The sequence below is a fragment of the Mytilus californianus genome, unplaced genomic scaffold (genome assembly GCF_021869535.1).
Source record: "Mytilus californianus isolate M0D057914Y unplaced genomic scaffold, xbMytCali1.0.p SCAF_9, whole genome shotgun sequence".
Taxonomy (NCBI): domain Eukaryota; kingdom Metazoa; phylum Mollusca; class Bivalvia; order Mytilida; family Mytilidae; genus Mytilus; species Mytilus californianus.
In genome coordinates, this window is record NW_026262745.1 from 5,449,264 (window position 1) to 5,466,449 (window position 17,186).

Here is a 17,186-nt window from a genome sequence, read left to right on the forward strand (position 1 = left end):
ACAGCTTTAAAAATTGCAAGTGGAATAACCTCAATAGAATGCACTTCGTTTATCAATGTTAATCATTAACACTTCATATGATATAATATTTTCTTCCTTGAATTGTGTTTAACCTGCGACAACCATTGAGAAATCACTTATCTGTAAATCTTTGATTTCATACTACAGAAAGTAAACATGGTGGGAAATAGTCTTTGAAAACTTGAGCATAAATATCATATGAAATAAATAGATTGATGCTGCATTCTTGTCATAAAGATCGGGTCTTAAACAGAAAAAATCAACAATGTAGAACAAAGTAAATATAAGACTTAATAGAAAATATTAGGTATGCTGACCTAACTGTAAACGCCGGACTTGTTACCACAGGAAAGCCGTATTTGCAATTCATGAATGATGCAAATCTGCATGAAATAACGAATCTATGAATCCCATCGTTAATAAAACTTTTAATATAAATAAATAAGTCTATTTATGTTGAAAGTATATTTTTACTACTGAAATATTTTCTTGAATTAGAACTTGATTTATATAAATATGTAGATTTTGACAAACAAAAATATAAACAATATGTAAAAGATCAAGCTGAAAATATAATACTAGGTAATCTCTTAACATAGACAACAGTGCAAATATCCATCTTAATGGTAAACTTAAGTGAAACTATATTAGAAGACAACTTAAGAATATGCAAAATTTCAACTACTAACCAAGTTCCGTATAAGTGTTCACACTTTAATAATAGAACTAGGGTGATGTAAAAAAAAACTACAGATCAAAGAAATTGTAATGAACTTTTTCCTTCATTATCAAACCAGTTATAATAATGAAACAATTAATTGAATTGATGATATTTGAAAAATAAAATAATCCTCATTTTAACCAGATCGATTCATTCTCTAGTTCAAAAATTGTTTTTTAATCCCGATAAAGATGTTTTGCCCAATGTTGATGACTATATAGAAACACCTTTAGAATTGCGAAATTGGGGTCAACATCGGTCAATTATATACACTAATTAAAAGGGTAGGCCTTGGTAATCCCAAAATTGTCCTCTCGTTTTATATTTACAACATTGAAAGGGTATGGGTCCATGCATCATCTGCCAAAGTCTTGTTAAAATTCACCTTTAAAGTTTATGTATAGGGTATATTTAAATGACCAGTTTATTGGCACGCTAAAACAAACCAGCCAAAAACACTAGTAGACATAGAAAAAAATGTATACTATTGTGTTTTTTGCACATGTCCTCATTAGGAATACCCATGACTGTTAAAATCCGTAGTCGTAACATATTTCAAAGTAATTATGAAATTTCATTGTAAAATGTGTATCCTAAATGTAAATAAATTGTTTAAAATTAATCAATAAGTCAAAAATTCTGGCCAGCTCAAATAACACATTAATTTTTAAAACTTTCCCAGAAAAAAAACTATTTTGTTTAATTCCTGCACAAAATTTCTGAAACAATTATTCATAAACTTTCCAAATCACAAACTTTTATTGAATTTAATCATTTGGAATTTACAATTATCTTCCAACATTTTTGGCTTACAGACCTTCGAAAAAAGGAAATTTTTTTTTGACAAAATTCTTTTTTTCTGTATAATCTTCTACAGTTTCTCTTTGCATTATTTTTGTGTGCATAAGTGAAAATTGTATGGTCCCAAAAATAACTGTAGTCAGGTTTATAAGGAAAAGCAGAAAATTTCAGCATAGGACGATTACCCTTGGGACGAACTGACATATCAACATTATAATACGTAATGTTGGTTTCCCTCCGCAAAACTATAAAATGTCCCTGACAGCAGACGCTAAATTCTATCTTTGTGCTAATGTAAGTTATCTTGTACTAGGATAGATGTTCAGATTATATCTTTTAGATTATTGCAGATTGTATTTGAAATCCAAAGACATACAGTTAATTACATCCGTATCCTATCAACGAATAGCTTAGCACTAATGTAACAGTGGTTTGATTCCGCCAGTGTACTTTATCCGGAGGAAGAAAATCCCAAGTGATTTTTATCCACCAACAAAAAATCACTAGGGTTTTCTATCCGGGTCCAGTGTAAAACATCCACCAGTCATTATAAGGTTCTAAAATGTTTTTTTTTTGAAGGGAAATATATATAAAATGTGGCTTAATAGTTTTTAGTGTATTTAAAAATTGCATAGCTGATTTATGTAAAAAGTGGAGAGTTTCCATCCAAGGAATGTTCACACTAGTGTTTTTGAACCAGGAATGATTACGCTAGTGATTTTGTACCGGAATGATTGCACTAGTTATTTTATACCCGGCGGGATTAATTACACTAGTGCTTTAGATCCATTCATTGATGAAGTGATTAGTACTCATTTTGAACACACGATAACACAATAATGCTTATTAACGAATGAGATTTAAATAATTTTTCTATATGCAAATCTATAAAATCATATGCTTTTAAATTGTCACTAATTGTAATATTTATATTTATTGGATTGCCGAAGTTTTTCTATGTATTTCCTTTTCGGTCGACTCAGATATTAAATCATATCTTCTATGTCAATATCAAAGGATGCTTCTGTAATTGAAACTTTATTTAAGAACAAATCTGCTCTTTAAATTTGGTTTGTATCAAGTTCAATGTCCTGATCATTGATAAAGTATTTTGAGTTATAAAAATATCCACTTCATCATCATCAATATTATTTACTAGATTAACTCAGATTAATTAAACTGGTTCCTTGAAAATCATTTTAATTTTGCCCCATTTATTTATGTAAACAATAAACCGGCCTAATTATAAACTAAACAACGATATCAAGATCGACGCTTTCACACTATTTACATCCAATATTCTCTAGTGAAAAACAGTTACCCGGAATAAACACACGGCGGAATGAAAGTACGCTTACACTAACACCTTATAAATAAAGGCAACTGTAGTATAACGCTGTTCAATAGTCATAATTCGATTAAGCAAAAACAAATCCGGGTAACAAAACTAAAACCGAGGGAAACAACGAAACAACAGAAACACAGAACTACAACAAAACCAAATGCTAACATACATAGACACGGACTGTCTGATAACAACTGCAATATTCCTGACTTGGTACAGGACATTTTATGAAAAAATGGTGGGTTGAACCTGGTTTTATGGCTAGCCAAACCTCCTGCTTATATGACAATGTTAAAAATACCGCTAAAATTACAACACTACGTGACATGAATACAGTACAAACAAACGTAAGAACAGTCAGCACAGAGAAATACATAAATTAATAATATAATACTAGTAGTACATTACAACATGTTATAACTTTATTTGTCAATTCAATTTTTTCCAATTCAATTGCTCTCAACCCTTCCAAGATTTTATGTAAATGATTTCAAGATTCATTCCAAAATATCCTTAGTACATGTTTTTTTTTAAAGTATTTCATATATGAATGTTTTAGATTTTTTAATCTTTAAAATGAGAACTGTAATTCCCCTAATTTAATGCCTGGTCGAATAAAATTTGTACAATTTTCTTAGATGCTCCTGCGTCATTCTCATAACCAAATGTAAACAACATAAATGCTTGCTCACTGTTTCAATGACTGATAGGATAAAACGCATAAATAACTTCCTATACATTTGTATCAGTTGTCTCCACAATCCCAGGTATACCCCTTAATGGTGTGTGTTGATGAAATGTTCATGTATAAAAGTTTTATTTAGTAACAATTCTTTTCATTTTTTTTTATTTTTTTGTTTGTAATACAAATGACTGAATAATCTGAAAGGTTGAATATTCAAATCCTTTAATAACATTGCTGTAACAAACTTTAATAAAACAGGATTAGCATAAAAGTACAATAAAAACATTTAATATGTAAAGAAAGAAACTTCCTGAAAAACAAAAAAACAGTTTTCAGTGAAAATCAATCTAAAAATGCATAATAATTATATTTCCACGTTTCCCAGATAATAGAAACATCATTTTTGTTTCTCTATTCGTAATCAATCCGTTGTACTCTAGTTTATGGCGGGAAGTCGGCATATTAATATTTGTTTATTGATTTGGTTATCCCTTGCGATTCATGGGATAAATGTCTTTGTAAACAAATGCATTATTAAAGTGTGTATATGCACGGTCATAGATGTTAACATGTAACATTTAATCTTTTTCAGTTGAATGGTAATGAATCAATTAGCAAATACCATTGAATATTATACTGTATTACCATAAAAATTAGTAATAAATCTAGCAATTTCAACACTGTTTTATTTTCAATAATGTAGATAGCGTATAGAATAGTATGCATATCCTCAATTTTCGTTAGAAAATCTTAGTTTAAACACATCATGTAAAATGACATGGGGGACATTTCCTTTTTCTTGTTTACTCATCCATATTTTATTTCCTTATACTCATTTATATTAATAAAAACATAACCTCTATGTTTTGAGTGCTTAAATAAAATTATCGCTTATGTTTTTTTTGTACAATTTACGAATACATATAAACGAATGTGCATGCGTTGTAGAAAAAAAACATGTCACTGAACAACATTAGACAAGATAATAATTATTAAATATGAAGTTTTAAAACAGCATTTTCTTGATTATATATATTGATTTCCCACTTTTTCAGTCATATGTAAATATCAAAAGTAATGTAAAAACTTTATGTATAGGGTATATTTAAATGACCAGTTTATGGGCATGCTAAAACAAACCAGCCAAAAACACTAGTAGACATACAAAATAATGTATACTATTGTGTTTTTTTGCACATGTCCTCATTAGGGATACCCATGACTGTTAAAATCCGTATTCGTAACATATTTCAAAGTAATTATAAAATTTCATTGTAAAATGTGTAGCCTAAATGTAAATGAATTGTTTAAAATTATTCAATAAGTCAAAAATTCTGGCCAGCTCAAAATAAATATGTAGTTTTAAAACAGCATTTTCTTGATAATATATATTGATTTCCCACCTTTTCAGTCATATGTAAATATCAAAAGTAATTTAAAAACTTGAGCAAGTCACGGAAGTTGTTAAATTCATATTTCCATGTTCACTAATTCATGGTTACATTCAGGATATAAGGTCAATGTAAAATAAAGTAGTTCTTGGAAACTGTTATATATTAAAAGTATCTCATATTTTCTGTTATCTTTTTCATTCAATGATTTTGTTTATGAAATGTTTGAAAATTCAAAGCGAGAAATGTATTCATTCTTAGGTGAAAATTCAATTTAATTGTACTTTCCAATTTTAATAGCTATAATATGGTCGATATATAAAGGTTTATAACGAGTTCGAATATAAGTTTAATTCTTAAATTTAGAAAACATACATATTGACAAGTTCATAGAAATATAAGGTCGTTGTTTAATTGGAAAAGAAGATGATTCGACATCGACCACTCAAGTGTCCAGGTTACTAATTACATTTTGCAACACCAAATACCACCAAAATATCAGGATGCATGAAAACAAAGCATAAACTATTGTCTAGTAAACTGTCTTTTGGTTTTTTGTATTGTAGAATTGTTGAATGAACGTGTAGCCTACACATCCCTTTATACGCACTCTAGTATATTCATGAAATCCGTATTATATAATTATATGTTTATTATCAACTCAATATCAATACCGTTTTCCGATCAATCTTTAAATTTCTTCCGAAATGCATATGAAAATTGTAATTACTTATTAAGAATTTATTTCACTAAAATCAAGTAAATATTAATAGAAGTCGAAATTTACCTATCAATATATCTGTTGTATCCTCATTTTTCTAACTTAATACATGCCTGCCTAGCGGCGGGATCAATGAGCATCTTTTGAAATTAGCCCCGCCAAACCTCCTTTAACGATTCTAGTCATTTTCAATTTACTTGGTGGTTATTGATTTTTATCAAACGGATTCAGTATGGTGGACAACAGATCGTCGCCAATTCATAAGAAATTCCACCTAAATCCGATAAACAAACATTTAAAGAATATTTAACATGTATACTGTTCAGACTAATTTTTCTGTATGGATGGTTCATGTAACTTGATGATGTAAAAAATAAAATAACAAAAATACTGAACTCTGAGGAAAATTCAAAACGGAAAGTCCGTAATCAAATAGCAAAATCAAAAGCTCAAACACATCAAACGAATGGATAACAACTGTCATATTCCTGACTTGGTACAGGCATTTTCTTATGTAGAAAATGGTGGATTAAACCTGGTTTTATAGCTAGCCAAACCTCTCACTTGTATGATAGTCGCATAAAATTCCATTATATTGACAACGAAGTGTGAACAAAACAGACAGACATAATAGGAAAAAATGTCAAAAATAGGGGTACAGCAGTCAACATTGTGTTAAAATCTTAATCACTATAAAAACAAACAAATATGTAACAAAGAAACACAAAAAGGCATATAGACAAAGCTCATTAGAAAAAATGAAAGACAAGAATACAAAAAAAATATTACCATAGCACAATAACAAATGACAGGATGTATAAGTACAGAGCCACGTCATATGTAACAAAGAAACACAAAAGGCATATAGACAAAGCACATGTAGATCACCTTGGCAAAGATTTAGTTCTGTTCCGTAAATAAATCTAAATTTAAACATGTTATGTAACATCATAGGACACTTTCATAATTACTTTACATTATAATCAAGTACCATTTAATGCAAATAAACCATGTGTGTTTGGTTTAATAAAAGTTTAATAAAGAGAAGAATTTTGATCACAAGTTAAACAACAAACTAGTCGTATGATCATGAAAATTTAATTTAGTGTTAGTAGTAACGATAAAATCAACAAGTGACCCCCGTACTTGAACACAAATAATACACCTACTGAATATTTTTGATACTATCTACAGTTACACTTTGTAAGGCTCCTATTGTTGTGTCGATTTCTTTTGTATATCTGTTGTCTAAATTATTCAAAATAGTACAAAATACTTCATTACCTGAGGGGACTATCTTAAAGATTTACACATCCTTTTGGTCATACAACTGTTTTTGTGTGTATGTCTTATACGTTCTTTGCTTTCGAACGTTTGGATTGGACCCATTAAAGCGTTCCAGACGCAAGAACTAACACTCGTTTCAAAGTAAAAAGTCAAATAACAAAAATACCGAACTCCAAGGGAGATTCAAAACGGAAAGTTCTTTATAAAATGGCAAAATCAAAACTCAAACACATCAAACGAATGGAAAGCAACTGTCATATTTCTGACTTGGTACAGGCAATTCCTAATGTAGAAAATGGTGGATTAAACCTGGTCTTGTACGTGGCTTGCTAAACCTCTCACTTGTATGTCAATCGCAAAGAATTTCATTTTATTGATCACAATGTGTGAGCAAAACAAACAGACATAATAGGTAAAAATGTCAAAAATTTTGGTACAGCAGTCAACATTGTAATATAATCTTAATCACTATGAAACAGATCACTATTTCAAAAAACAAAAACAAAATGACACATAGACACTCTATAGACAGAGTACATAGACAAAAGACAAGAAAACAAAATTGACCATAGCACAATAACACAATGGCGGGATGTATAAGTACCGAGACACGCCAGAAGTATATTAGCAAAAGAAGACTAAACAGTAAAAGTTAAAAATGTACAAGGACAAATAAAAAGAACACTGTAACACGTAATTAAGATGATATATAACGTTAGAATCTAGAATCTATACTTCAAGACCATCATGTATTATTTGTGAAGTTGTTACGAAATATTTATCAAGAAGGTCTTGGTATCTACCAATGAACTTTTTTAGAAAAAGGGCGAGACGTTCTTTGACACAACCTTGGCTCATCAACTTTCTGCCCAGACACAGGTGACGTTTTATAAAGTCTGAGTAGCAGCTGCCAGCTCTTGAATACCGAATGAGTTGCGAAATGTATATCCCATATGCAGGTGAAGTTAGTATATTGCTACTAAGGTGGGGGAGAATTTCATAATTAAAATCGCCTCGTTTGTCATAGATTCTGGTACTGAGTTGACCGTTTATGTCAAATTTGAGGCATAAGTCTAAACATTAGAAGGAGGAAGCCTGTCTGTTGTTTCTTTAATTTATAGTTCTCGAGGATATATTAATGGAACCCAACTATTGTTACTTAATCTTTTTTGCAATCTTATTTGGTTATGCTACATGTACATAAAAATTAGTTTTGTCATGTATACTTATCCAATTATATATTGAATCACTTAAAAGGGCATTACCTGTCAAATTCATGTTCACCGATTTGACTCAAATTCTCATATTTGATTTATAACCTATCAAAACGTATATCCAACAAAAAGTCTAAAATGAACAATTAACAATGCATGGACTCTGTAATATGTATCCGTATTTAGTGTGTATTTTAGTAGACGCCATCTAATTAACCATCGAAGTGACCTCTTAAGACTGCCGACGGTCGTATAACCCGATATAAACATAAGTATAGGTATAAATAGATAGCGAACACGTGCAATTTGATTTTTCTAGGTCTGTTTGATTTCATACTATAGATTAAACAAATATGTAAATCATCGTTTTTACCTGTATAAAAATGAAGTTTTGTGGATCGAATCAAACAACCAAATGATTTACCCTTGTTTCACTTTCAATGTTGACATTATTTTCCTTTTAATAGCTGAACACGCCTAGTTCATGCGTAACCAATCTCTAGATAAGGAGTTAGATAAAATTTCACATGAATACGGATTTAATGATGATGAATTATTCACTTGCAAGTGAATAATTCATCAGCGATATTTGTAAGCTTATTATGACAACAATGAACCAAACTGGCTGCTAAAAGCGAATTATTATTTCACTATTTCATTTTTATTAATGATTGAACCAAAAACATCATATTTCAAGTTTTAGATATTGTAGCTAATGCCCCTTTAAGATAAAATACCAGACTTATTTTTAATTTAAGCCTTGATATATGTAGGTTACACCTAATTTTGTTTATACTAACTATAATAATCCGAAAACATAATTCAATATTTATAAAAACTCTTTAACAAAAAAAAAAGAAATGAATAATATATAAATATGCATTTAAACGCATTATTAGATAATTTCAATACTTTATTAACTCAATATAGCTCAATCACAAACATGACAACTTGATAAATCACTTGAACAGTTTCATAAATATTGGAGACCAAAATAATTTCTCGAGTTCAGTGTCAGTGTTGCTCCTCGGCAGAACTGTCTTCTATATATGATGATAGAGGAGGAAAATTTGAATTGTTAAAGTAATGAAAAAAAATTGTGTTGCCGGCTGTTGCAGAAAGCATCTAATTACAATAAAGAGATTTTGTATGATTGCCAATGACATAACTATCCATGAGAGACCAACTGATGTAAGTGTTAGTAGCTATTTGTCACCGTGTGGCCTTCAACTTAGAGCGAAACCCATAAATTATAACAAGCTTGAAAAGGCCCCGGCTTCAAAAAATATAAAATAGGTCAAACGAGAAAACCAACGAAATGATTTATGTACGAAGCAACAAATGAAAAACAAATATAATATACAGCAACAAACGGGAACCACTGAATTGCAGATTCCTGACATTGGGCAGAAGTAACTGTTGTTGTACTTGTTGAAGCATTACACATGATTCTTTATTATTGCATAAGGTATATGCTAGTTAAAGGGTAGAAAACGTTATATTGTATTTCCAAAAGGAGTTAGAAAATAACTAGATGTATCAGAAATGTATCATATGGGATGTGTACTGATAAGTACCATAGTCTGGAAGAACATGATTTATCTATTAGTTAAATTGGTGCGGCAAAATGTAATGAGTAACTTGGTTTTGAACTCAAATTACGGTAACTGCGAGTATTCTTATATCGGTGTTTTGTGTCTGTTGTTTTATGGTAGTTTTTTTTTCTGCTTCGTACCGATCTATTTAGTTAAGACCATTGTTGTGCTGTAACAGCACTGTCCCAGCGCTTGCCAACAATATTTAACCCCACCCCCAAATCAGGAGCCTGTAGTTGAGTGGTTTTCGTTGGTTCATGTCTGTCATATTTGGTTTTCGTAAATTGATTGATTCACATTTTTCATGTCGGAGCCTCTTATAGCCGACTATATGGTATATGTATTTCCATTGCTGAAGGCCATACAGTGACCTTTAATTCCTCATATCCACAACATTTTGTAGATGGTTGTTAAATTAGCCATTATACCACATCTCTTTATATTAATATAGTCTGAAAATCAAATTTTTTTACAGCCTGTTCTTGGTTGGGTTTTTTTTTACAGTGCACAATAGTATGCATGGTGAGACTGGATCAATAGTTAAATTCTGTCTTAGTTTTTTTAATAACATCCTTATAATATTCGGAAATTTCAATTAATAATTTTGTGATATTGGCGGAATTTTGTTTCATATGCATACTGCAATACTATTAAATGTCTAAGGGGAAGAAATCATTGTTTTAAACTCAACTGAAATAGGAATATGCGATGTACTACATAGAATAATAACTTCAAATTTCCTGGAAATGTTTCCCGGATGTGGGTAGTTTCTTTTATTATAAGATACTCCTCAAAGAAATTTATTTGTCGGGTTTATTTTGCTGCTGAAAAGTTTGGATTATTGTGTTCATCTATAAACCATTATAATAGGTGTAAGTCTATTGTCACTTCCTCTAAAGGCCAATCGCATTATAATTTCGATTGGTATACCAAACAAGGTAATTACGTGGTAAATGAAGCGTTACTTACTAATACTGTAATGGATAAATGATCAAAATAAGTAGATAAGTATACATAGCAACATAATTTTCTGCTGTGTTAAGTGTAATTAAATAAAATCGTAAAGAACGAATTAACAAACAAAAGTCAATCATAAGTCAACTGGTTGTGTTTTCAGAGATTTTGGTAGACTCTTAACAAAACGTGTTGCACTAACAAAAAACAAGTTTAATAATCTTTATAGGCGTATCCAGGGGGGAGGGCCTGGGGGGCCCGGGCCCCCCCCTTTCGTGGGAAAATTTGGTTGATTATATAGGGAATCACTGAAGCATGACTGGAGCCGGCCCCCCCTTAGGTCAGTCAGCGGGCCCCCCCTTATGAAAAGTTCTGGATCCGCCACTGATCTTATTTGCCTTTAGTTGACTTCCACACCAACTGCAGAAACACAAAAGGTATTTAACTTTTACATATCTAGATCTAAATATAGATCTAGGTGCTTTAGCAGTAGCACTGTGTTCTCGGTAAAATATGGAAATTATTAACTTTTTTTAAAAAATATTAAAGTAGTCAATTTCTATCCAAGTTCCGTACAAGTGATCACAATTTTGAGGTCGATATTAGAATAATTCCTAGTCGGGGTCTAAAAACTTGTAAAACATGTAAGATATAATTGATGAATTGCACTTTTTAAGGCATTGTCAAACCACTAAAAATATTAGAAATAATTTACTTAATATATAAAATTTTCAAAAGTAATATTTTCTACCCACTCGACTAATTCTCAGAGGTAACAAGAATGTGTCCATATTACACGGATGCCCCACTCGCACTATCATTTTCTATGTTCAGTGGACCGTGAAATTGGATTCAAAACTCTAATTTGGCATTAAAATTAGAAAGATCATATTATAGGGACCATGTGTAATAAGTTTCAAGTTGATTGGACTTCAACTTCATCAAAAACTATCTTGACCAAAAACTTTAACCTGAAGCGGGACAGACGGACGAACGGACGAACGGACGAACGGACGAACGAACGAACGAACGACGAACGAACGGACGAACGAATGTACGAACGGACGGACGCACAGACCGAAAAACATAATGCCCCTCTGCTATCGTAGGTGGGGCATAAAAATTATCACTAAATCCGATATAGATATTTAAAGATCCCCGAGTATATCAACAGCCCAGTAGCCAGTACTGGCATGAACATACGGATATTGTAAGATTGAAAAATTGCTATTATAAAATTTTAATAAATTACTTTAAATCAAGGAATATATCTCCCTTATGCAAAGATCTGATTTCTTGTCAAGACTTGACTGTACTTTAGATCCTTTTTGGTTTGACCAGCTCTTATTATTTGGTTTTGGATTTACAATTTTTTCGACCTGAAGAGACATTAATTGTCGAACTGCGCATCTGGTGCAGTAAATTTGGTACCGATGATGTAACAAGCACAGGTTTTTTGCATATACAAAGCAATTTTAACAATTACTTAGCAGCAGATTTAACAATTTTCATTTTTATATGTATTTCCGCCATTTTCGTTAAAATATTTAAACACATCATGTAAAATGATATGGTGGACATTTTCTTATTTACTCTACCACATTTGATTGCCTTATATTTATAGTTATTACTCAATTTATAACCTTTGTGTTTTTAGTACTTAAATAAAATTACCACTTAGTTTATTGGTTTTGAAGAATTAACGAATACATATCAACGATTGTGTATTCGTTGTGGAAAAAAGTACCACGTCACTTCAAATAGACAAGATAATTATTTATAAACCTGTAGCTTTACAACCACAGCGTTTTCGTTGATAATGTATTTTAAATTCTCAACTTTCCAGTACTATCATAAGTAATATAAAAAAACGGGAGGAAAGCATCGAAGTTGTTTAAGGTTCATGTGGACCCTTTGGCTTAAATTTTTTCACCTCAAAAGGATTAGGCCCGGTAAGACCCCTTTTTGACCCCAAAATATAACGTTTTTACAAAGTTGTAAAAAATGTAAACTTTTAGCTATTTATTGGAAAGTAGAATACTTTTCTTACATAAATATCGGTTGCTTTCGACAATACAATGGACATGCATCAGGTACTAGCACCATTATTTCATACAAAAATACTCTAATCTCAAATCTCAAATAAACAATTTTAGCATTTGTGCTATTTTTAATACGGTTTTTGTCAAAAATGGAAGTGGCCGCACTTGTGTTCAGTCTTAATATTTAAATATATGTTTTATTTAATGATAATACATAACATATAAAACAGTTGAAACTGAACACGATAGCGCCACTTCCATTTTAGACAAAAACCATCTGAAAAGTGACGTTTCATGGCATATTTGATAGATTTTTCATAGTTAAGCTTGAATTTGAGTGTCTTTAATGACCAAATCAGTTCAAATTTTCAATATAAACTAATTGAATCGACTGAAGTAGACACTTAAGTATTAAAAAAATGGTCAAAAGTCTTTCATCATATGTACTTCGAATTTTAGGCCAAAACCTTAATTCATATTTCCGTGTTCTCAAAATTCAGCATTCCCTGTAGAATATAAGGTCAATGTCAAAAAAGTAGTTCTTGAAAACTTTTATTATATTAAATTGATCACATAATTTGTCTCCTATTTTTTTTTAATCTTTTGTTTAATATATTATGTTTATGAATGTCTAAAAAATTAAAGTGACAAGTGTATTCTTTTTTTGTTTTGTCGATAAAAGTCATTTTAGTGGACTTTCTAATTTTTATAGCCATTTATGGGTCGATATATTAACTATATGTTAGTACACGCAAAACAAATTGAATATTGTAACCTGAGAATTTTGAAAAATTATGAATGTCACAATCACTAACCATGTTCCATATAAGTGATCACAATTTAGAAGTTGTTATACAAAAATAATTCCTAGATCTAAGAACTTGTAAAATTTGGAAGGTATTTAAATGATGAAATGCGATTTTCCCTTCACTCTCCTACCAGTAATAATATGAGAAATTATTTAATTCAGAAAATTGAGAAATATATTGATTTTAACCAGCCCAACTATTCTCAAGGTAAAGAATTATCACTAAATCCCAATAAAAGATATATAGCTCAGTGTTGTTGCTCTATATAAAGCATCTTCATAAAAGTAAAAGTATTTTCAATAATGTATGTTATTTAAATAACAAATGTTTCATTATTAAATGTATTTCCGCCATTTCCGTTAAATAGCTTTGTTTAAACACATCATGTAAAATGATATGGTGGACATTTTCTTGTTTACTCTACCGCAAGTGAACTCCTTATACTAATTGCTAAAAGCATAACCTCTCTGTTTTAAGTGCTGAAATAAAAATATCACTTAGTTATGGTTTTGGAATACAATTAGTGAATGCATATCAACAAATATGCATTCGTTGCAGAAAAAGCTTTACATGTCACTGAACAACAATAGACAAGATAATTATTTACAATGTATGAAAATGTAATTTTACATTCAGAGCATTGTGTTTATAATGTATTTTGATTTCTTACCTTTGCAGCCAACTGTATGCAAGTAAGAGTAATGTTAAAATCGAGGGAAAAGTTCGAAATTTTTCAACTTAGGTTTTCCTGTTTACAAAATTCAGCATAGCGTCCTGGATTTTAGGTCAATGTCAAAAAAGTAGTCCTTGACAACGATATTATAAGAAAGTTGATATAATTTTTGTTTTGTTATGTTTAAATTTATTTCATTTATTTATGCAATATTTAAAAATGCACTCTTCTTTTTTAAAAGATCTAATGTAGTGTAATTTCCATTATAGTATTTCGATAACATCAATCGACATATGTAGGTTAAAGTGGGGAACGAATAAAAAAAGTTCAAATTATATTTGACAAATACATAATAATTCATTTAGGTTCAGTCAACAAGTCATTAAGATCAGCAATATATTTCTTACAATAATGCAAATAAGTGGGAATATGTTAAGGGGATGATCTAAGGAAAAGACAAAATGACAATGATCAGTTCAAAAGGCAAAATAAAACGATTCAGCAACATAAAGTCTCTTCAGCGAGGCTAATTCAAAACTTTGTTTTCATTGGCACTTGATATTGTTTTTGCAAGATATATAAAGAAGAAAAAACAAGATACTAGAAATATATATTTGCAAAAGCTTTATATAGAATAACATTTCTTGATTTTTTTTTATACTGACTGCATCAGCAAGAACATCAACCGAGCCTGCTATGGCGAGTTTATATTCGAGTTGGTGAAGAAATTCGCATGTCTTTATATAGCGTAGAGCATGTGCAAACCAATATCTGTATTTAAAATCAATAGAAATAGTCAAATAATTACCAAATAGCATTTGGAAATAGGGTTAATATATGTGCACTGTATCGTAGATATCCTTCATCTCTCCCACAAAAAGTGAAACAACTAAAAAGCAAGAAAACAAAACTACACTTGCGAGGATGCAATATCTTATTAAACTTTCAACATTATCGTTCATCAGCGAGTATAAGCGAGTCTACATGTACTGTTTTCTATCACTTAACAACTCGATCATAAAAAAGTCAAAAAGTATATTTTAACTAAACGCATTTGACTAGCCGGTCGAACAACGGATGTTCTTACACCCTGCTGACTGCCATGGCGATTGCCAAATAAACGGATCACCAGATGTAATTATTAATTTAATACCAAACAGAAAACAATAAACTTGCGAAAAAGATGGTATACCACAAACATCAGGTGCAAAAATGTGTACACCATATCCGGATTTCCACAATTAATGTCTCTTCAGTGATGTTAGGAATCGAAACGGTATTTGGAAGGCCATATAGTTTACCTCAATTTGGGATTGACTCTTGAATTTTGAAGAGTCGAAATAGAATGAACGGATCATATAAACCCGAAGGCTAATATAATACAAGCCCAAACGAAAAATAATAAACAAGTCTAAATTGAAAACAACGTTCAAACCTATGAATGCGTTGGATAAAAACAGCAATTTTTATACGTGTGCATGCAAAACAAATGTCTTGATAGAGGGGTCTAAATACAGCACAAACAACATTTTCCAAAAGACCAAAAAAAGTGAAAAAGTATATTTTTACAAAACGCATTTGACTAGCAGGTCGAACAACGGATGTTCTTAAACCCTGCTGACTGCCATGGCGATTGCCAAATAAACGGATCACCAGATGTAAAAATGGATCTTAATTATTAATTTAATACCAAACAGAAAACAATAAACTTGCGGAAAAGATGGTATACCGCAAACATTAGGTGCAAAAATTTGTACACCATATCCAGATTTCGACAATAAATGTCATTTCAGTGATGTTAGGAATCGAAACGGTATTTGGAAGGCCATATAATTTACCTCAATTTGGGATTGACTCTTGAAATTTGAAGAGTCAAAATAGGATGAACGGATCATATAAACCCGAAGGCTAATGTAATACAAGCCCAAACGAAAAAATATAAACAAGTCTTAATTGTAAACAACGTTCAAACCTATGGTTGCGTTGGATAAAAACCGCAATTTTTATACGTGTGCATGCAAAACAAATTTCTTGGTAGAGTGGTCTAAATACAGCACAAACAACATTTTACAAAAGACCAATAAAAGTGAAAAAGTATATTTTAACAAAACGCATTTGACTAGCAGGTCGAACAACGAATGTTCTTAAGCCCTGCTGACTGCCATGGCGATTGCCAAATAAACGGATCACCAGATGTAAAAATGGATCTTAATTATTAATTTAATACCAAACAGAAAACAATAAACTTGCGGAAAAGATGGTATACCGCAAACATGAGGTGCAAAAATGTGTACACCATATCCGGATTTCGACAATTAATGTCTCTTCAGTGATGTTAGGAATCGAAACGGTATTTGGAAGGCCATATAATTTACCTCAATTTGGGATTGACTCTTGAATTTTGTAGAGTCGAAATAGGATGAACGGATCATATAAACACGAAGGCAAATATAATACAAGCCCAAACGAAAAAATATAAACAAGTCTAAATTGAAAAGCCCAAACCTATGATTGCGTTGGATAAAAACCGCAATATATAGGGGTAATCAGCCAGTAGAAAAAAAATTGAAGCTGGTACTCCAGGAGTGTATGCGCATAGCAACATTTTAAACCAATTTTACATCAAGATCATATAGTCTGTTGTACTCGTCGTTTGCTATTTAAGGAGGGAAATGATAACATTAAATGAAAGTTTTGTTTTTATTTCAACTTATTTCTATTTACTAGTATACTTTTTTACCAAAACGTTTTTTTCCCCGTGAATTTATAATTGATAGCGTCCTTGCTAAAACGGGACAAACATTGAAAAGATGTAGTTTTCATGGTTTACAGGGGAGGTAATATTTTGTCACTAGATTTCCTACTGGACACGATCCCGATAAATGAAGTTATATACGACATCATTGAGGCAAACTTTAATCAGTTGT

General features: G+C 30.9%; 1 protein-coding gene across 1 annotated transcript in view; it reads right to left on the reverse strand.

Annotated features, from left to right (window-relative positions):
* The window catches only part of LOC127714227 (serine/threonine-protein phosphatase 6 regulatory ankyrin repeat subunit B-like), a 32,147-nt gene extending 17,754 nt beyond the window's left edge, over positions 1 to 14,393 (reverse strand). The window contains exon 1 of the mRNA XM_052220264.1: positions 14,257 to 14,393. The gene's annotated coding sequence lies outside the window, so the exon portion shown is untranslated. The remainder of the gene's footprint in view (positions 1 to 14,256) is intronic.
* Between the last annotated feature and the right edge of the window lie 2,793 nt (positions 14,394 to 17,186).